We start from the raw sequence: 24,166 nt of genomic DNA, 5'->3' as shown, positions 1-24,166 counted from the left end.
AGTATCATACAGAAACATTGGGCTATCTTAACATTGGACACTGCAACGACTGATTTAGTAGGGGCCACACCATATTTCATCTATCGAAGCAACAACAATCTTAAACGGTTGTTGTGCAATGATATTAAATGCCCTGGACAGTCAAGTCAATGCACTGGGACTTATCCTTGTAGGTCTTGTAGTGTGTGTAGGGTTTTGACTAAACAACAAATATATAAACACCCCACTTTAGCGTTTGAATTTATTCCCAGAGTCTATGCAGACTGCACCACCCGTTTTATAGTGTACTTAGCGACATGTGATGTATGCCCCTGCTTCTATGTGGGTAAAACCATCCAACGATTGAGGAACAGGGTATACAAACATTTGGCAGATATGAGGAAGGGTGATATAAACAATGCCCTTGCCAAACATCAATCTGAATGCCCTGGATGTGATTTTTCTTTTAGGGTGTTACAACATGTTTTAAAAAGTGAGAGGTGGTGACTGTAACAACTATTTGGAGCAGATGGAGCTAAAATGGATTCTTAGGATGCAAGCTTATAAGCATCCAGGGTTAAATAGTCAGGTTAATATCAAACACATTTTAAGTGGGCGGAGGCTTAAGGCATATAGGAAGTTGCATTGATTGTATGAGGAAATGATGTCATTGTTTTTTGGTGCAATTTCCTCTTGTTTTTGATAGGTCAAGTGTTAGTTTAAAAATTTTCATGTTTTTTTAGTTTCTTATAGGATCTGAAGAAGCTGTATGCGAAAGTGCTTGTCCTTTTTTATCTGATTTTTACATGGAATTTGTTTGCTACTATTTTTGTCATCATTTTTATTAAAGCCTTGTCTTCAGCTGTGATTTTCCAGCTGGTATATGTTTTTTCTGAAGTTTGGTTTTCACCTGGACATTCAGTATGCAATGGTTATTTTCTTGTTTGAAAGGTTAATATTGGCAGCTTAGGATAGTGGACTACATATATGATGGTTTACAAAGTCTATTGAACATGTGGGAGAAACAGAGAAATGTAGGTTTTGTAAAACAGAATTTGAAACAGTCACACATCTTGTTACTGGTTGTGATATACTAATGGCAGAAGGACTGTATACTGAAAGGCATAATAATGTGGCAAGACTGGTGCATTAGGGATTGTGCAAACATTATAATATTGAGGTAGCTGAAAAACAATGAAAAGATGAGCCACAAAGCATCATAGAAAATTATGAAGTTTATATCACATGGAGATCAGCCATTACCAACAGTTCAAAAGATAGATGCTAGAAAACTGGATATAGTGGTCCCTGAAAAGAAGACAAAAACAGCATTAATCATTTAGGTTGCGACACCCATTGGTTACAGTGCCTTACATACAGAGAGACACAAAGTCATAAAATACCAGGACTTGCACGCAGAGGTGAGGGCAATGTGGAAGAAGGATCCCCAGACATTTGCAGTAGTAGTAGAAGCAATGGGTCTTATAAAAAGAATTTACAATCGTACTTAGATATGTTACCAATACATGTAAGCACATACGAATTGCAGAAGGAGTGATGATGGGGCACACTGTGGGTACTGCGAAGAGCACTTTTGCTAACATCAAAGATTGAAACAATACTACTTTCATGAACTTTAACTATACTTTGACTTAGGACTTGGATCCATTCGCATCATGGTATTAGAAACCCAAAAGACTTGAAAAACATTAAAGAAAAGAAAATGGCATTGTTCCAAAATGGTGTTCATGTCAGACTCTGCCAACATGGCTACATCTATTAATGACCATTGTGGCTCCTGATGCATGATGGGTATTCATAAATTTCTGACAAGTACACTTCAGTCTTATATTTTCTTTGGTTGGCCCTGTATCTTAGCTGTTTTAAAATATATCTAGGCTGTTTTAAAATCAATATGACTATGTAGCACACTAGCTTTCGAAACATATTGAAGGCATACCTCTGATCTTAAAACAAAATATAGTTCTACTTGGCATGTAGTTTGCTGATTACATAGGTTTACTGACACTATTGTTGAAGTGATGGTCTGTTCTTGTGCTGTAAACAGGCTTGTGTCATGTGCACCTGTCTATACTGTGCCTTTTCTGTGGCATGTGTTCATGGTGAAAGCCTGAACACTTATGTCTCGGTCACTTTTTTACTGCTGTGTTATACTAAATAAAATTACTGCTGGCTGCAGGTCTACTTCTGGATGCCCTTGTTGATGATTCTTGAGAAGAAGCATTCAGGACAGTGTGCTACCCACCAGTGTAATATTACTGACTGCATTCTATGTATTCCATTGTGTTCCTTCTCATATGTATAAGCATCTGATTTACAACTTCAGGTGGCCAAACATATACTACACCATGGTTAATGTACAGTGCTAGGCTTTGTTATACATACTCTTACTTGTTGATCTAGGATGGCAGTTTAATGTTGCCACATGATTACAGAGAGAAGCTGACAACACAAGTGTTACAAACATAGCAAAAATTATGCCTTTTACATATTTTACAAAATATACATTTTAATATATGGTTACAGTTCATTTAGTTGAACATTATAAATATCAAACAACAATTTGCTGACTTAAGAGACAGAATTCTTTTATTGCTGGATTTCTGTCTGGTCAAGATTGCAGTACAGCTGGAGTGGGCATTTTCCCTTTCTCAACTGTTATGTGATTTTGGAGTTGGTGTCATTCCCTGCCATATTTTTTTTCTATTTATCAATGTTTTCTTATTTGAACATTTCATTGTTCAGTATTTTGTTAGGCAGTTTCATAATATACAGATATAGATATAGATATAGATATAGATATAGATATAGATATAGATATAGATATAGATATATATAGATATAGAGATAGATATAGATGTACATATATCTATGGGTCTTCTTCAAATGAACAAAATGCCACTTACCTAACATGACATGTTAGTGACTGGTCTAGTCAAAAACTAAGATATTTGAAGGAGATGGATGCTTCTTGTGGGTGTACTGCAAAGTGTTGTGATTAACTTTGGAGGCTGTCTTAAGTTTTTAAGTAGTGCAAATAGCATGCTTTTTGTTATTGTTTTTGTAGGACTAATTATTAGTTTTTAGTTAATAAGCCAGGAGTTGATAAAATTAAGGCCCTATTGCATTTGTGTTTCAATTGTAGAGTGACTGTGGTTGGACCTAAAGATTGTCATGTCATTAGCTTAGTAGATGACTTATAGAGTAGGAACGTCATGAGGTAGTTTATTAATAAAAATAAAGAAAAGAAGAGGAGATAGGACAGAACCCTGGGATATTCCCACAAAAAGAGGCATAGGCTGAAAAAAGGAAGATCATAATTTAACTCTGAAGAACCTGTTTGGCAAGAAGTCTTGGAACCAGGTGAAGGATGTGTTTTCTAATACCAATGTTCTGAAGAGTGAGTACAAGGCGCTAGTAGTTGATTAGGCCAAAGGCTCTTGTGAGGTCAGTAAATATTACTTCTGTCAAGTTACTTTTGTCCATGATGAGGAGAATGTTTTCAGTTATAAACCAAAGTTCCATCAAGGTACTACAACCCATCCAGAATTCATGCTGTTTAAGGGTACAGAGATAGTATTGCTAAATGTAGCTTGAGAGTTGGGTATAAATGATATGCAGAATATATATAAATGATACAAAGGTGGCTATAAAACTGACTGAGTGTTACTGCATTTGACCAATATATTGTCTAATTTTCGGACCATTTTTTACCTTTGTAGAGTGATTGCTTTCTGTTGCATGGAATACAATCATGAAGAATCTAATGGCATCTTTGAAAACATGAACTTACTGCTGTGTCTGACTATGGTGTCAATAAAGATATTCAAGATCTTGGCTTAAGGTAACTGGGACATGCCTTTTGTGAGCCCGTGACCTGTGAGACCTAGAACCTAGGACATGTAGCCTAAGCCCACCATATCCATGTCACTTATGGTGGTACTATGTCTCATTCTACACTCTGCATTTGCAATATTCAGGTTTGTTCAGGGTGTGCTATAATCCTCAAGTCTTTAAGAACTCTTATTGACAGTAATACTGCTCTGCAGCAATACCATACACCTGTTTGCAGCTGTTGTTGGCAACAGTAGAGAAACGTCAATAACAGCGATGGTAAACAACATTATATCTATTTGCAGGATGGTATTTAGTCAACTATTCCTGTCATGTTCTGGTTCCTGAGGGGGTCAGCAGTAAAATGATCTCTGTGTTTTTCACATTGTTTAATAAATTCCAAGATGAATGTTATATTTGATCATTTTTAAAAAGATGCATATTTGTTTAGCATTTGTATTTATGCTAGAATGCATTATTTTCAATTCCAAAAGTTTTGTTTTATCTTGCATTAAGACTATGGGTCTCAGACATAGCACTAGACATGTATGCAGCCCATTATGATTGCATTGTAGAGTTAATAATTATTTTTACTATTATGAATGCACTTATAGGTTCATAGGTTTATAGGTAGGTACTAGGGTTTTGGCCCAAGGGCCTACGTAAGCCTAGCCAACAAGGTTCCCTGGCTTATGCCATCCAGGAAAGTTATTTTCCTGTGCCACTGTCAAGCAGAGACACAGAAGTGATCCCTGGGATGTATTTCCTATTTCCCATCCACTCTTCAAGATTTTTCTTAAAGAGTGCTGATGAAGAACTTTGCTTGACATAGATGGGTAGCCTGTTCAAGAGTATGGGAAGTCTCTGGGACAGGAATCTATCCATCCAGCATGTCCTGTTTATTGTGGTGACAAGGTTTAGGTCCCTAGAGCATGTAGCTTGGAGGGATTGGGATTTCTTTAGGTGTAGCATGTCCAACAGCTCTGGGTGTGGCATAGCTTTATATGTTAGGCAGAGATCACCTCAGAGTAGGCGATATGCTACCGAGTAAAGCTGGAGTTTTTTGAGGTGATCAGTGTAGGGCATTTGTTTGAGGCCAATAATCCTCTTTGTGAGGTACTTCTGTGGCCTTTCCAGCTGCTGCAGATGTCTTATTTATTTTATTTTACTGTATTTTACATTTGTTGACTGGGCTAGTCTAGTTAGATACATGTCCATTTTCAGTAGAGGCTCGGGGAGAAAAGCTCCACAACACAGTAATATAGAACAAAACTTGTTATACAAAAAAGAAATATTTTACAAATGGAAAGTAGTACATAAACTATTTCATAAGCATAGCCAAGAAAATACATCAGGTGATAAAATTGCTTACTGCAAAAAGGGATAGAAATCTTGTTTATCACATGACAGAACATGTTGTTTGACCTGCATGGAGGAATTACAATGCATGTGATTTCAGATTTTTTTTTTTTGTAGTTCAGTGGAAATGATAAATAGAAAGTAGAAACATAGTACTGTAGAAACCTAGTAAAGAATTTGAAGTGACTAAGAAAAGGTAGAGGGAATAAAAAGTTCAGTCAGGGTTAGTACAAGGACAGAGTCATTGGGAGTTAAGCAAAGTTTTTAGATGCTTCTTGAAAGTGGGTAAAGAAGTAAGTGCAGTAAGTTCACTTGGAAGCTTGTTCCAGACAGGTCCAGTACAGTTGGAGAACAAACAGTCCCCAGCTTTGTTGTTGGATTTATAGGAGGCTGCTTGGAGCTTGGTGGCAGAGCGCAAGGAAGAGAGGTTTTTATAAGGAGTAATAAGGGTACAAAGTTATTTGAAGGCTGATAGAAGATTTTGTGGGTGATGGTTAGTTGCTGTAGTAGTATTTGATTTTGTAGTTCTAGCCAGCCCAGTTGTTTAAGATTAGAGCAATGATGGGTACGAAAAGGGGCTCCTGTCACAAATCTGGCAATATTGTTATATGATGTTGCTAGTTTATTGAAATTAGATTTAGATAAGTTTGTATAAATCGGTAAGGCATAGAGAAGGGAAGAGAGCAGTTGTGTTTGTGCGATAGTACTTCTGGCTGAGGCAGTAAGGAAGGGTTTCAGCCTATAAAGAGATCCAAGTTTTCTATTGATTGACTTGATGGTTAAGTTAATATGTGAATCAAAGTTGAGATTATGGTCTATTGTGACCCCTAGAAGTTTGGTAGTAGGGTCAGGGGTTATTATTGTGCCATTGTTAGATGTTATATTGAAGGTTAAAGTAGATGACTTCAGTGTAGGTGTGAACAGTAATAATTTAGTTTTTTTGGGATTCAGTAAGAGACAATATTGATAGAACCAGTTTTCAGCTGCTGTGAAAACCTTTTGTGCAGTAGTTTGAAGCTCATTTGGGGAGGATGCTGAACATATCAGTGTTGAGTCATCGGCATATTGAATACAGATGGATTGTGGAAGGGACTTATTTAGATTGTTAATAAAAATAGAAAAGAGGAGAGGTCCCAGTATTGAGCCTTGAGGCACTCCTATTTTGATGGGTAGAAGAGATGATATGTGATTGTCCCAAAGAACTGCTTGCTGTCTATTTTCTAAGTAGGAATTAAACCACTGGATAGCCTGGGTGTCCAAAGCAAAAGATTTAAGGATGTTTAGCAAGAGAGTATGGTTGACCATATCAAAGGCCTTAGAGAGGTCTAAGAAGAGATCTGAGGACAGCAAGTTGTTATTCTGATTTTTATTAATATGATCTGTGAATGACAAGAGTGCAGTAGTAGTGCTGTGATAAGGTCTAAAACCATGTTGGCAGTCTGCTAGAAGATTGGTTTGGAGAAGATGGTCGAGTAATTGCTGATGTACACATCTTTCCATGATTTTAGCTAACGGAAAAAGTAAGGCTATGGGATGGAAGTTGGAGAGTTCGTTACAGAAGAGGAATGATATGAGAGACTTTCCAGAGGGATGGGATAAAGCCTTCAGTTATGGTTTGATTAATTAAAATGGAGACAGGAAAGGCAAGTACTTTGGCAGCAATTTGAAGGTACTCAGCTGGGAGGAGGTCAGCTGAGGGAGTACAATGTTTAAGTTTCATAAGTAAGGTGTAGATGAGATCTGTCAAGACTGGTTGCAGTTTGAAAGTGGGGGGATTATTGTTAAGGGAGTAAGGTGCCTGTGTGGACTGAGGAGACAAGGTTGAAGCTAGGGAAGTAACAGTGTCAGAGAAAAATTTGTTGAAAGTATCAGCAATTTGGTTAGGTGTATTCTGAGTGAGGTTATAAGGAGTAGGTGTTTTAGAATTACTTGGATGTAATAGTTTGTTGATACCAGACCAGAATTTATGAGGGTTTTGGTGTTGTGCGCGTTGGAATTTCTAGTAATAATTTTTTTTATCAAGGAATATTAATTTCTTTGTTTCGTTTCTAAGTTGTTTACAGGTTTGGTGGTCAGATGGGTTGTTAGTACTATGCCATTTGGCCCAAGTTCTAGTTCTATGTAACATTTTTTGTCTGGTCTCTTTGGTTAGCCAAGGAGCAGGCTTTGCTTTGGTTTTAATTAATCTAGACGGGGCATGGTGGTTGAAAATTTGAAGGAATTTGTTGTTAAAGTATAAAACTGCCTCATCAAGAGGTAAGTATATTATGTCTTGTGAGGTACATTCCAAAAGAGGCGTTGTACTCTATAATGGGTCTAATGAGTGTCGAGTAGAGGGGAACAATGACCTCTTTTTTTCCTGGATGAGAACCCATTTATGATGAGGTGTGCCATGTAGAAGGACTTCCTGACTACTGTGGTGATGTGACTATCAAAGGAGAGACTACTGTCCACCTGGTTCCCAAGGTCTCTTATCACACATTCGGTGTTAACTAGATTGCTGTCTATGTGGTAGTTCACGGGTACAGAGTTTTTACCAAAGGGGATGACACTGCACTTTTTGGCATTGAGCTTGAGGCCATGGCTCTGACACCAGGCATCAGTCTCAGCGAGGCCATTCTGTAGGATGTCCACATCATATGGGTACTTGACTATGGCTACTAGTTTGCAGTCATCTGCGAACTTCGTTAGCCAGAGGCCTTCTGTGTTAGCCTGTACTTCAGAGAAGTAGATACCAAACAGAAGAGGTCCCAGGATGGAACCCTATGGTACTCCACTTGTCACTGCTTTGAGGTCAGATTTGGCGTCTGCAACTTTTACAGTGTGTGTTCTGTCAGTGAGCCAGTTGGCAACCCATCTTTTGACATATGGATTTATACCTAGTTTAGTGAGTTTAGCTATAATTCCAGAATGGGGGATGGTGTCAAAAGTCTTGGCGAGGGCAAGATAGGCTGTGTGAACTACCTTACCCTCATCTACGCCTTTGGTGACTGCCTCAAAAAAGTCCATCAGGTTCAGGAGGCATGATCTGCCTTTCACAAACTTAGTGATCTGTATACGAGATATCTTTTTGTGGATTTATATAACACTACATCAGATTCAATATTTTTATTAATTCTGCTGGCAATCTCTTAGTTATAAAGTTCCTGACATTATCTGGAATTTCCCCGTTGCTAATTGTACCTTTACCTTGTGTTATTTTAAAGGTGAAATAATATGATGTGTCTGCAAATGCAGTCATACAAAAATTACATTTTGTCTTCCAAACGTATGGGTTGTGACATTACTGTCCCATCTCATAACTGTTAACAATGACTTCTTTTACTTTTTATATGCATTTGTCATATGTGTAAACACTTGAGCATGACAATAGCTCTTCTAATGATAAACATTAACTTGATTCACCTTTTTCCCTGTCTTGACTGACATTCTATTATGTTGATTGCTGGGTTTTAAAATGCTAAATAACCCAAGTCATAAATAGTTGATATGATGCACTGCCTCTAAGGAATTTTAACTTCAATTTCCATCCTTGTGATTTTTTTCACATATCCTTCTAGTATAAAAGAATACGGCAGTGTCCACGATTCCCTGGTGTGTAATGAGTGACGCATATAACAAATTATCAATTAAATGAATGCTTTCAATTTCTTTTCAATTGGTAAACACAGAAAAGAATTCCTGGAGGCTTTTTTAAAGCTCAGTATTTCACTTTAAATGTAAATTACAGGGGTGCTTTTGTGAACTGGGGCTGCATAGCTTAATAAACATTGGTTTTAAAGTAATTTGCAAGGAACTGTTATACAGGTTAAACGTCTTTGTAATCACTGTTCTTTGATTCCCCATTATACTGCATTAATTGTATTCACTTTGGATTGATGTTCTCAGATGTCATTTGCTTACTGATGTCCAACATCTAGCTTGTCAGAATAATCTTACATCAGTAACATTTCTGCAATTTCTAAACAACTTTCTATATCCATATTCATATGCAGCATATTGAATATCATGTGCATGTTCCAAAACTAGGATAAAGATAGAAAGAATGATTATCAGGTATCTAGGTGAATTCTAACATTCATGTCAAAAACACATAGTAAAGGTTTGTGATAGGAGACTTGATCACAATTCTTTGTAGTGCATGGAGCTTTATTTGCTTCATCTACTACTAGCTACAGAAGAAAAAAATGCAAAGTGTTTTGACAGCTTTCAAAGCCATAAGGCATATAGTGAGCACTGTCAGAAAGCCAATATAACATGTTGTCCTGTTCCAATTCAATAAACACACAACACCGAATGACATTTGACGACCTTTATTAAACTTCATAAATATGATTATTAACCAATAATTATTAACTTCAACCCAAACATTACACAGGTGATAATAACATCCATAAAAGAAAACATAAAATAACTATAAGGGCAGCGTAAATAGCTCACCCTTGATAAGCAGCATCCCCCACTTGTTCACTTATCTTTGCACTAACAGGGCAGAGTTACCTCACTCATCTTCAATTTATTGAATTACTTCACCATCCAAATAAGCAGCTCAGCTTGCTTATTAACTTATCTAACACAGCGACTGCTCACTTTCCTTCCCAACCTATTGAAATGCACATCCAACACCAAAGGGGGAACAGAAGAGGGCAAGCCTGCCCTCTTCTCTGCCCACCAACCTGACCACTCTGTTCCCCCTCTCTCAGACCAAAACTTCCAGCAACCTAACCACAAGTAAGGCTCTAGATCAGACATCATTCGGTGTACCCTTCCTCCCTAACCTAGCTATATCCAAATCATTACCGCCTAACCCTATAAATAACTCACCAAAACAGCAGAGTACTTAAAACTGAAAACAAACCACTGACCCCTCACCTATGCTAAGGTAGCAAACCATGACCTCATCACCTATCATAACTACTGCCATGATGTAATTAACCATACCACCCGACCACAGAAAGCCTCACAATGATACCAAAAACCTTAGCAGCCACTGGACCCAATACTAAGCCCACTGCCATAGAAGCCATGCCGAAGCAACTGCATACCACCATGCCACATTGCAACCCCATGGTGCCACCCAAGGAAACTTTTTTTTTTTGCTGTCCAATGAATGTAATACCACTCTTAAATATCTTCTAAATTCCATTTAATAAAAATGCTACTATCACACTAACTACCCATTATAAATAATAAGACACTTAAACCACCATTATGGCCAGTAGCAATATGACCTCAAAACACCACCATCATGGCCGGTATCACCCACAATAAACCAAAATAGGCAAAACTAACAACACAATATACCAACAAACTAGACAATGCCTGATGCCACCAGATCACAGAAGGCCCACAACACACTATTACCATCCAGGATGTAGTGAATAAACACAACCCAGTTTCTCCTGAAACTGCAGTAACTCAAAACTGAATCATCCAAACAACCCCATATCTAGATTACAAGCCTAATTTACTCAATGCAACTCGCTAATCCCCTACCCCTGATGTCTGCCACACTATCTGACCCCTTCGAAAGAAAACCCCAGCTACCCGTAAAACAGTGTAAAATTCAACACTGGTGCACATGATCAAACCATACAACATTACCATGTGATAGCAGTTAAGAAAAACACAATAAATCAAACAACTCCACATTCATCTGCCAGCTGGCCAGCCATGACATTTCATACCACTCCATCAGCCGAACCCTCATCACCTTATACTCTTGCCTGTCGAGTCCACATTTCTTCAATCCTCCAAGCAATACCAACTCTGCATGTCCCCATCTCTACTCAGTGATCTGTAAAAAAAAAAGACTGTAAGTATTACACACACGCATAATCCAATTTCGTAATGACCATTAAACACCACCAGTGTCACCTCATTCATCAACTGCCTAAAATGCATACGCATTAATGTGCAGCAACACCCCTGAAAATTAAGCTGTCCTGACAAGATTCCCAGAGAATAACCTCTCAACTCACATAGTAATGTTATAACAGATACGCATATGAAAAACATCACATAACAAGTCTTATTCAATAAATAACATTATCACTCTTCTACAAGTAAAGAGTTCTCAACAAAATAACAATTAAACAAAGAAAATTAAAGCCACCCCACTCCTGTACCACATACTGTCATCTCATGAACCTGCATTTCCCAAACCAATCCCCCCATAACAAGAACTTCTCTTCCACATCCACCCCAATCGTCCTTCCTGACATCCCTCAAACCATAAACCAACCCCCAATTATGCTCCCTAACCCAACACCTCCTGTCACATTTATAAACCTCTGGTAATCCCCCTGAACAAACCTATCTGAAACCCCATCCCCAGGCACCACAATAGTAAATAATGTACTCATTTGTTAACCCTCACCCAAAAAGACCTAAACACCCAATCCCCCACAAGTATGCCCTGACCCACTCCTCCTGCCACACACTCACATTCCTGCAATACCCCATCAAGCCCTCCTACTCTGAAAGCCATACCTATAGCATACCATCTCCTATTAGTCCCAGGAAATAAATAATGAACAAACTAACTAAATGCCTTACTTAAACCTTCTACTACTGCGCCACCCACAATGGACCCAGCTAATCCAACCCATGATCCTCCATCATCCACACCTACTTTAAAGTCATACATCTGCTCCAACACCTATTATCAGCCCAACATGCAAGTCAAATGCTGCATACAAAGGGCACATCTGTCACAGATTAGAAGCAAACCACAAATACACCCCAGAGAATCCTCAGTTAACCCAGCAAACCAAATACCACACTTCCTATGATCCTATGATTATTGTGATTCCACCGTACCTGGGGGAACCCCATACTCCCCCTAAACAATCCCAAACCCTGCTTTACTATGCCCCCAGCATGCCTCCTCACTTGCCCCTGCAGTACCCCAAGGTACCAACTCTGACATGCCTTAATGAGCACCAAATAAAACAGGACTACCTGCGACCTCATTGTGCACAATCCAGCAGCCAAACATCCCACCCAAAGGAATCCCTTACCTTTCAAAGTTACTTCCTTCGGGCCACTGACTGTTGCTCACTCTGCACTCTCCCAGCTGTGGTCTCACTGGGACATTGAGTGCAACAGCCTCCATCTCCTAATGGCCACTTGCTTTTGGTCACTGACTGATGCCCAATCTGCGCTTCCCCACCTGCAAAAGAAAAAAACTATAAATTCTCAGCAGACGTAACCAAAACATCTTAATGACAACCTAAGAGCTGCCAGGGGCCTACCCTGTTCATCAAAAGAGTACAGCCTTGGCAGCTTCACCCCGTATCTTGTGCTATAAGCATCTGTAACCCAGCTGGCAGACCATAATGACCAGGTAAAATTCCTGAAACAACCAGTGATATACCACCAAAACATGCCCATACCACGCTGGTGCACTGCATGCAAAAAAAAAAAAAAATATATATATATATATATATATATATATATATATATATATATATATAATTTATGGTCATAGCAGCACCTGTTCAACTAACTCAATTACCTAAAATACTTCCCTAACATACCCTTCCCCACACATATAAAAGTTTTGAGGCTTCACATATGGTAGGGCCCAGTGGGACACCCTGACAGAAGCCAAGTATTAGCCTATCTAGTTGCTGAATGATACTTGCCATGTCTTATTTGTCAGCCATCCAGCTGTCCCTCTTATCAAGAGTACATCATTACCTAGTTGCATCAATTTATTGATCAGTGGCATGTAAATGACCCTGTCAAATGAATGCAGACCAAATCTACCAGATCTGAAGTTAAATCTGTATAACTACTTCACATTTTTCCCTACATAGCTATTATTATAATGTTGGAGCACCCCATGTTACTGGTGGTACTAGATCTGTTTTCAACCTATACATGCTGATATATGGTTTCAAGTCTAGACATTCTACGAAAATATGTACAGTTAAGAGTTATGCTGAAAAAACATCCCCCCCCTCTATTATGCCAAACCCACCCTCCCACTTGGAGGTAGGAGTCAGCTGCTAAGCTTTGTGCCATCCTTCTGTGCAGGAAGTAAGGCTGTTTTACTTTGTACACTAACTCAGACACTTTACCATAGCTGTGACTTCTGTGACTGTTTGCTCCAGTTTGCACATTCATGTGTCTGGTCAACTAATCCCCCAGTAATTTAGAATGGACCCCATCCCTAAGTCAAAGTATCACTAAGTTTATGATTTAATATTATTTCAGTCTCAGAAGCACAAAACAGGCACCAACACCAGGCGGTTTAAATAAAACGATGTCCACTGCAAGCTCAAAATAAACAGCCCTTTAATCACATAAACGCACCACTCACTGTAGTGTTTTCATCCAGAATGGACTTCATCAGATGTAACAAGGTGATAAGCTGTGAATTTCTTTATATACCTCCCCATGCCCTGTTTTAATTAGATAATTAATAATTGAATAATCACATAATAATCTAACAATCCAGATCTAACCCCACAAATACATACAAACATGAATAATTTAAATCTGTCCAAAGGACTGAATAAAATATGTATATACACAAGTAGACAAAGATGAAATATGTAAAGGTAAATGACATGAAAATAAAATAAAATAAATGAATAAATTCTATAATCCAACTCATTCTTACAATGTACTAATTCAAATAGAATCCATAAATGGTCCAATATTGCCACCAAATGGTGGAAGACATCAACTGCAGGCTATCTCATTCTAAGACTAGGTCAAATAGATAAATGTTCGTTTAACCCTGGGGTCTTATTGGCCTCCAAAATTAGTTGCCAAAAAAGTTCCAAAACCTCAATTTGGTCTCCCAGGGCCCTCCCCTAAGGTCCTATTCAACCTACTCTAACACGAAGAAACCCCACCTTGCATGAGTGCATACTAGGGGATGTTTGTAAAGAGCATTATTGTGATTCCTGAGTTCATATGGCATTCAAGTGTTCGTAAATACTTCTTTTTAGTCTACTGGTGGTCTTTCTGATGTAAAATGCTCCACAGTGTTTACAGGTAGCCAGGTATATCACCCCTTCACTACAGCAATTAGAGAAATTCTCAGCTCTAACCACTCTATCCCTATCCAAGATATACATGCTAGCCTGATTTTGTATGTAAGGACACTGTGCGCATGCACCACACTTGTAGGTACCTAGTCTTTTTCAGTTAGCTGGTTTCCTATCCCTTTCCAAGAGTTCCTTCAAATTTCTACCCTTTATATTGGTAAACCATAATGGGGTCTTGAATAACACCTCTAGTTCAGAATAACAACTAAATTTATCCCAGTGTTTGTTATAATGTCCCTAATATTAGGAGTATCAACACTGTAGTATATAACAAAATTACCTCTTGGTGACCGTTCTCCCTATGACTCGTACTCTTGACTATGAGGGAAATAAATATCTTCCCCACCTCGACCGAAAAATAGGACCAAATCTACCAGTTCTTCCTTGCTTTATCTAAACCATAACCTCTCCACTAAATCTATAGGATATTTTCTAGCAATAAACATATCTCTCAATTTTGTAATTTCTAGCTCATAATCCAGATCCTTAGAAGTGATTATAGAACTACGAATAAATTGGCCCTTAAGAATGCTTCTTTTCTGTTTAAATGGGTGTGAGCTGGTAAAGTACAAATAAGAATTGGAAAAGGTATCCTTCCAATATACCACAGATCCATAGTCCTGTCATTCTACTGATTTTTTCAAGGTGACATCGAAAATATTAATCTCATTGTGGGAAATGTGATGGGTAAATCTTAAGAGTTCAGTAGTTTGATTAAGATACTGAATACATTCCATAAGTTTTGTCTCAGTTCCTGCCCAAAATATACAAATCTCATCAAGGTAGCATTTGTAATAGTTCCAATATCTAGCATACTCAGAAGGGAAAACAAATTTCTCCTCCCAGACCATTAGGACAATATTGGCATAGGTGGGGGCACAACATGCCCCCATCACCACATCCTTGATCTGCTTAAAAAACTCTCCCACAAAAACCAGAAAATTGTGCCCAATAATCAAGTCCATTAATTCTGTAAACGCTAGGAAATCATTTTGGCCCAGTTTCCCATATTGGTTAATAGCCTCTTGAAACCATTCCATACCTACTTTGTATGGAATTACGTTAAATAAATCTTGAATATCCAGGGTAACAAAAATAAGAAAATCAGAATACAACTCCTTCTTGACACTTCTTAAAAAGTCCCAGGAGTCTTTCAACCCCCCCCCCCCCACTGTAGTCCAAATGTTCTTTAACTTGAGATCCAGATATTTGGCCAAAGGGTAAATTTTGGACCCATTGGCTGCCACAATTGGTCTCGGGAGGAATCCTCAAGGTTTTTATGTACCTTGGGTATCCCAAAAATTGAGGGAATCTTTGGCTTTTCCATATTGAGATATCTAAAGGTGTCCTGATTAATACGTTCACCCTCCAACATATCTTTTAAAATGAAATCAATTTTATGATAGGCCAAATTAATTTCATTCCTGGATACCCTAATGTAGCTAGAGGAATAGTTGAACATTTCCAACATCTTGCTAGTGTACCGGATACTATCCATAAAAAACACCCCACCCCCCTTGTCAGGTTGCATGATTCTAACATATTGATTCTCCCTTAAGGTCTTAATCAAGGTATATTCCTCCTTACTGAGGTTGTATTGAAATCTTTGGTGAGAGTCAATGCATTCCCTAAATTGGGGTGCATAGGTGGGTTAATGGTGCAAGCCTTTTTAACTTCCTGTAGGTGATTCCCACCATTTTGTCCCTGAAATAAAATTTCCAGATTCTTTTTTCTCAAAAACATTTCAATAAGTACATCAGCTGTTTGACTTTTACTAGTAGGGATAAACTTGAAACCCTTGGAAAATAATTAAAAATGTTCAAGAGAAACATCCATAACACTGTAGTTGTAAATACTAAAATCCCTCAATGTATATTGTGGTCCTTCCACTATTATACTTCACCCATCTGGGTATCCTCTATTACCATCAACCTCCTCTAATATCTCCACCCGTTTGGGGGACCCCTCTGATAGTACTGAACAGGATTTTTTGTCTCAGCCTTTCTGATCTCCTTAGTTCTGGAAAATCTAGAATTACAGGACTTTGAATCTGTGGTATATAGGAGGGATACCTTTTCAGTTCTTATTTGTACTTTACCAGCTCACACCCATTTAAACAGAAAAGAAGCATTCTTACGGGCCAGTTTATTCATAGTTCTAGAATGACTTCCAAGGATCTGGATTATGAGCTGGAAAGTACAAAATTGAGAGATATGTTTATTGCTAGAAAATATCCTATAGATTTAGTGGAAGAGGTTATGATTGAGGTAAAGCAAGAAAGAACTGGTAGACTTGGTCCTATTTTGGGTCGCGGTGGGGATGATGTTTATTTCCCTCAGAGTCAGAGTATGGGTCATGAGGGGAACGGTCACCAAGTCACCAAGAGGTAATTTGGATATGTACTACAGTGTTAATACTCCTAATATTAGGGACATTATAACTAAACACTGGGATAAATTTAGTTGTTCTTCTGAACTACAGGTGTTATTCAAGACCCCATTATGGTTTAATAAAAAGGGCAGAAATTTAAAGGAACTCTTGGAAAGGGATAGGAAACCAGCTAACCGAAAAAGACTAAGTACCTACAAGTGTGGTGCATGTTCACAATGTCCTTACATACAAAATCAGGCTGGCGTGTATATCTTGGATAGGGATAGAGTGGTTAGAGCTAACAGTTTCTCCAATTGCTGAAGTGAAGGGGTGAAATACCTGGCTACCTGTAAACACTGTGGAGAATTTTACGCCAGAAAGACCACCCGTAGACTAAAAAGAAGGATTTACGAACACCTAAAAGCCATAAGAACTCAGGACCACAATAATGCTCTTTACAAACATTCCCTAGTATGCACTCATGCAAGGTGGGGTTTCTACGTGTTAGAGAAGATTGAACAGGACCCTAGGGGAGGGTCCTGGGAGACCAAAATTGAGGTTAGGGAACTTTTTTGGCAACTGATTTTGGAGGCCAATAAGTCCCAGGGTTAAACAAACCTTTATCTATTACACCTATTCTTAGAATGAGATCTGCAAAATTATAGCCTGCAGTTGAGCTCTATGACCATTAGATGACAGTGTTGGACCATTTATGAATTCTATTTGAATTAGTACATTCTAAGAATGAGTTTGATTATATAATTTATTCATTTATTTTATTTTATTTTATTTTCATGTAATTTACCTTTACATATTTCATCTTTGTCTACCTGTGTATATACATATTTTATTCAGTCCTTTGGACAGATTTTAAATATTCATGCTTGTATGCATTTTTGGGGCTAGATCTGGATTGAGTATTATGTGATTATTCAATTTATATTATCTAATACAGGGCATGGGGGTATATAAAGAAATTCACAGTTTATCAAATTGTTACATCTGATGAAGTCCATTCTGGATGAAAACACTACAGTGAGTGGTGAGTTTATGTGATTAAAGGGCTGTTTATTTCGAGCTTGCAGTGGACATAGTTTTATTTAAACCTCCTGGTGTTGGTGCCTGTTTTGTGCTTTTGCCGAGGCAACCTTCCTGCATGCCCGCATCCAGTCAGACAAAAACATAATCCACAACCATTGTATTTATTTATTCTATGAAATATTTTCTCTCACCTCCTCTGATGAGAAGATACAGGGCACTCCCAGAGACCGACCCATCCTCACCGAGCTATAATTTAGCCAAACAGCCACTGGTTTAATCGAAGCTGATGAAAACCAAAGAATGACCCAGACCAGACCTGAAAACTCCACTTGAGCATCCCAAAAAGAAGAGACCATAATAAAGTAAAGGTAAACCATATCTACATTTGAGAAGGGGTCTTAACTATAACAAATGCTGAATTATTTTCTGTATTTGATGGAAAATCAAGGATTCTGGCTGATAAACATCCAATTTTGTACTTTTAATGCACTGTTAAGAAAGTGCACATTCCCAAGACTTTAATCTAATACAGAGGTGTGTCAAAGAACTGTAACACAAGTGACTGGGGACTTATGTGCTGAAAGGGAGAGTCAACCACTGTTTATGTTTGAGAAGGGGTCTTAACTATAACAAATGCTGAATCATTTTCTAATCTTGTACAGCCAGATCCAAGATAGTAAAATGAGACTGATGCAGCTCCTGAACAGACTACAGACCATATATTTTAAATCAGATAAGAGTAAGTGTAAACAATGTGAAGTCTGTAGTACTTGGCTCATGTTCTAACACTGTAGGGACTAAAATCAGATTATGCAATTTTAAAAAGCTGTCAGAAAAAGGTACCACCTGGGCATGGTGTTATAAAGAGGAAAGTAGTTTTTAAATGAAAATGCTAGTGAAACTAGTTACCGAACCAACTCATTTTTATTCAGTTTTTTTTTTGTTTATTTCTTAAAACAAGGGAAGACTGATGCAAAATCAAAACATCCACGAAAACCTGACCATTGCTCCCATCCAGAGGGCCTGCAGGCAATCTTTACTCCATCCCTATCAGCAGCTAGCTGTGCAATGCGCATGCGCCACTGATGGCCATCAGTTGTATGGACCCATCAAACCTGAGAAACGTTTCTTTTTCTTTCCTTTTTTTTTTTATTGAAAGCCATTGCTCGCGGGTGTCTACCAGCCCATGAAAAGATCCCAGAATGAGATCCACCCCTCGGCTGCAAGCAACCGAACCAAGGAACCACCATCAACATGAATATTATACTATTTGCTAGATTTATTTATTTATTTATTTATTTTAGACCAAATGACAATGCCGCATTTCAACTAGCTGTGGACAGAGTCTGAATACAAAAAACAACAGGTTTTGGAACAGCCATCTGAAAAAGTGAACTAAATGTTTACAACAAACCACACTGATCATGTGCTCACAAGTGAAAATGCACTGTTCTGACCTGCACAACCCCATTAGCGCTAAATGCTGTTGAGGACAGCAGTCTTTCAAATTAGGCGATATACCATTACAGCTCCTGGAAACGTGCAGATACTACACTATTTCAACAAATTTAAATTCATGATGCCCACCTAAAGTATACCCATAACAAATAATGTTTATTAGTACTTCAGCACAAACACCAAACCAAACCATTCCTAATAGTTCACAGAGACATACTTTAGTCCAGTAAATGTTGTTGCAAATAGAGCCAGGAAAGGACAAAGGTTACACTCCCTCTCCCTGCCACTAAGCTTCCCACAACCTGTGGCTTATTCACCTTACCTAGCCCAATGATAAGCAGCAGAGCACCCCTAAGGGAAAAAAAATATGATTTATGAATAAAGCACCCACCTGTTATTGTTATCCCATCGCTATTAACTCATGGCCTACTTGTTCTCTGAAATACCCAAAGGTCATCTTGGATGAAGAACTTGCCCTAGCAAGTTCACATAAAATACGTGACTCCTACCTCAGTTACACTTGACAAAACCCTCTAAGCCCCTGCCTACCCTTACCTCATTTCCTCCTAAAACATCCCTCCATCCCAATTAACCCTATCCTCCCCTTATTCTCTTAATTCCTGATAACCTATGTATCTAGCCCCACTTGAAGATGTCCCAGGACAAAATGGTCTGTTCCAAACCTCGTTTATCTTATGTTACAGAAAATCAGAAACAGATTACTGGCACAGACAGCAGGAAGAAAGTAAACTGCTTTTAATTTTGCCGCTGTCATTTCTTGGTTAGTACTGGCAGGTTTAACTGTCTAGTGATAGTCAGTCTTAACAAATGAAGTAGGGGTGTTTAACAATTGTTTCTACTGGGTGTCACACTGTAGAAGAGCTTAACTAGTTTGTCTTTTTCACAATAGCAGGGAATAATTATGGTTTTCCATGCACTACAAACCTGTTAAGCACCTTTTAGTAGTCCTTAGCATGACACCCAATCTTTATAGTGCATAGAATTGCTAAATAAAAATCTTGTTAAGCACATCTAAGTGCTGTTAAAATTGGGTCTCATACTAGGAATTATCAGGGTACAGTTCTGGCTGGCAAGGAACAGTGGCAGATAGTAAAACAACTTGTAAAAGCTGTTAGAATTTCACTCTTTTCACATAAACAGTTTGGCAGAATGAACTGTTAAAAATCTTTTAATGCCACTAGTTTTATTGAAGGGCACATTGTTTCTGCCTGCTGTCTTTCTGACAGCTCTAAGTTCTTTGCCATAATTTAATGACTTTGGGAGCTTCTAAAGTATCTACACTTTCTTACGAAGTACTTGAAACAGATAAAGTTGCATGCACTGCAAAAGAATTAGAACTGGATCTCACCGATCATATTTCTTTATTACGTATACCTGACATAGTTGCCAAGACTCCCCTCTAGAGTTTCCCTCTCAGGGGGAAATTCTTGGCATCCATGTCTTGTACACAAAACAATCTGGTTATGACTGGAGACCCAATCATAATCATATGTGATATGACACCAAATGACTACATATTTGGTATATCTATCTGTAAATCCATCATAAAATCTCCTGTTTGGGAATGTCACTGCTTTTACCTCGGCACAAAAACACACACACACACAGACACACACACACATATATATATATATATATATATATATATATATATATATATATATATATATATATATATATATATATATATATATGTGTGTGACACTTAGTCGTATATTCATATCATAAATTATTTGATCCAAAAAATGTTTGCTGCCTACACCCTTTGCTAACTATATATACCAACTGTAAAAATGCTCTACAGTGGGAAAAGGGCAAGCTCCCCAATCCCACCGGTTCACTGTTTCACACCAAAACAAAGCCAGCAATGTTTGATAGGATGATTTTCGATCAGCTGTGCCAACTTTTTTTTCTGTGCAATGATTGCACCATTTGACCAACTCATTGATATGTGTGTGTGTGTGTGTGTGTGTGTGTGTGTGTGTGTGTGTGTGTGTGTGTGTGTGTGTGTGTGTGTGTGTATATATAGGTTCATAGGTTCATAGGTTCATAGGTTTATACTAGGCTATCTGCCCTAAGGCATTTATAAGCCTAGCCCAAATTTTTGTGGCTTACGCCACCCCTTATATGAAAAAATACTGTGCCCATTAGTTTGTTGTGCCTCTGTCCAGCAGTGACACAGATATGATTCTCGGGGTAAACCTATGATCTCCCATCCACAGGTCTAGATTTCTCTTGAACAGAGTCAGCGAGGTGCTCTGCCTCACATGGACTGGGATTTTATTCCACAGCATAGGGAGTCTCTGAGTGATAAATCTATCCCTCCAGCACGTCCTATTTATATCCGTGCTAAGGTTTAAGTCGCTTGCTCTAGTGGTTTTGGTGGATTTGGATTTTTGAGGTGGAGCATGTCCATTAATTCCGGGTTGGACATGGCCTTGTATGTCAGGCACATGTCACCTCTGAGCAGATGGTATGCGACTGAATAGAGCTGGAGTTTCTTCAATCTGGCAGCATATGACAGATTTTGGAGTCCCTTTATCCTTTTGGTGAGGAACTTTTGGGGTCTCTCCAATTGCTGCAGATGTCGGGTGAGATACATCCCGAATGGGGCATTGTACTCGATCATTGGTCTGATAAGTGAAGAGTACAGGGGAACAATGACCTCACTAGATCTGGATGTGAATCCCTTCATGATCAGGTGAGCAATGTAGAAGGCCTTTCTAACCACTTTAGCAATGTGAGTGTCAAAAGAAAGGCCACTGTCAACCTGGGTCCCCAGGTCCCTGATAACCTCTTCTGTACTTAGTGGATTGCCACCTATATGGTAGCTTGGGGTTACCTTGTTTTTCCCGAAGGGTATGACTATACATTTTTTGGTGTTTAACTTCAGGCCATGGCTCTGGCACCAGCTATCTGTTTCCGTGAGTCCCTTCTGAAGGATATCCGTGTCCGATGCACTTTCCACTATGGCGCCCAGTTTGCAGTCGTCTGCAAACTTTGTCAGCCAAAGTCCTCCCATGTTGGCCTGTACTTCTGAGAAGTAGATGCCAAACAATAGGGGGCCAAGGACCGAGCCCTGTGGGACACCACTTGCGACCGGCTTGGAGTATGACACAGCGCCAGCAACTCTAACCCTGTGGGTTCTGTCCTTAAGCCAGTTTGCAACCCATCTTGTGACATATGAGTTTACATTTAAGCTGGTAAGTTTTTCTACAATACCCGAGTGGGGTATTGTGTCGAAAGCCTTTGCAAGGTCAAGGTAGGCTGTATGGACTGCCTTTCCCTCATCAATGGCCTTGGTGACTGTTTCGAAGAAGTCGACCAAGTTCAAAAGGCATGATCTTCCCTTGACAAAGCCAAACTGGGTCGGGTCCAATGTCTGCAATCCCCTATATCTTTGTTTATGAGCTCCATTATGATCCTCTCCATAGCTTTGCAGACTAGACTTGTTAAGCTTATGGGGCGGTAATTACCAGGGTCCGTAGAGGTGCCGCCTTTGTGGAGTGGGACCACAGTTGCCGTCGCCACTCCTTGGGCACGTATCCTGTGGTAAGGCTGAGATTAAACAGCTGCCTTATGTGCGGGTTTAATTCCTCATTTAGCTCGTGTAGCACACAGCCGGGGACACTATCCAGTCCCATTGATGCTGTGTTTTTAGCTTTAGAGAGCAGCTTTCACCTGCGCATTTGAGATGTCCGGGAAGCTACACTCGGCTGGGATAGTTATCTCTCCTTTAGGGGAGGGGGGTGAAGTTTGCACTGAACCTGTCTGCCAGTATGTTGGCAATGTCTGTGGGTTCAGTGATTTTTGTATCATTTTGGACTAATTCTGAGCATATCTGGGAGTTTCCACCCAGGTTCCTAACATAGCTGAAAAAGGCCTTATGATTGTCCTTTGAATCCATGGCAATTTTTCTCTCAAAATTGGCCTTAGTTGATTTTATGAGTGCTCGTATTTTTTTACTAATAATGATCAGGGGTGACTTCCCTTTTATGGATTTTGTTCTATCATGTAATAGCTTTCTCCTCTTATTGTAAAGTTTGTTAATGGCTGGGGTCCACCAGACTGGGCGTTTGCCCTTTGTGGAAAGAGTCTTGGTTTTATTTGGGATTGCCTGATCCATGCAGCCTTGGAGGTGTTCATAGAAGGCATTTGTAAGGGCTTCCGCAGCTTGGGTTGTGGTTTCCTCTGGCTCAGGGGCCTTGAAGGATACCACACCAGTCTTGAGTAGTGTGAAGTTTGCTTTAGAGAAGTTCTTCACTATGGTCTTTTTTGTTTGGGGTGGGGGCGGGATGTGGATTTCCAGTGAGATTAGTTTATGATCAGATCTCACCAATGAGGGATATACTTCCGGTGTGGAGCATTTTGTCCCCATGTTTGTGACAATGAGATCTAGTATATTTTCTCCTCTCGTGGGAACAGTGACTAGCTGTTCCATGGCATTTGAATTTATGAACTCCATGAACCGTTGGGCTAGAAAGTTAGGGCTTGAGTAATGTTCCCAGTCTATATTCGGGTAGTTGAAGTCACCCAATATGATGGTGTTTGGAGATACATTTATACCCTCCAGTGTCTTCAGGAAGGCTGTGTGGGGTTCCTGAGTTTGAGAGGGTGGCCTGTAGCATGCTACAATTTGTAGAGCAGTTTTGCCTATGGTTAGTTGCACCTGGATGGTTTCCGAAGCTTCGTGCGTTGCCACCAACCTGGAGGTGTGGGTATCCTTTATGAATATGGATACACCCTCCTTTTGTGGTGTGGTCCGGGTTTTGGGGCGGAACGCATGATATGAGGTAAAACCTAATAGTGCCAGGGTGCTCTCAGGAGCCTTGAACCAGGTTTCAGTTACAGCACAGACATCAATGTTCTCCATACTGAGAAGGGCCTCGAGTGCGTGCATTTTGAGATTTAGACTTCTGGCATTGAGCAGCATTACCCTCAGTTTCTTCCCATTTTTGTTTTCTAGGGTGGTAGGTTTAGAATTTGAGCCTTGCCTAAAAAAGGCACTATGGGGGTGG

This window comes from Protopterus annectens, chromosome 1.part0 (assembly GCF_019279795.1).
Source record: "Protopterus annectens isolate FY-2018-M chromosome 1.part0, PAN1.0, whole genome shotgun sequence".
Taxonomy (NCBI): domain Eukaryota; kingdom Metazoa; phylum Chordata; order Ceratodontiformes; family Protopteridae; genus Protopterus; species Protopterus annectens.
Note: the sequence above shows the minus strand (reverse complement) of the source record.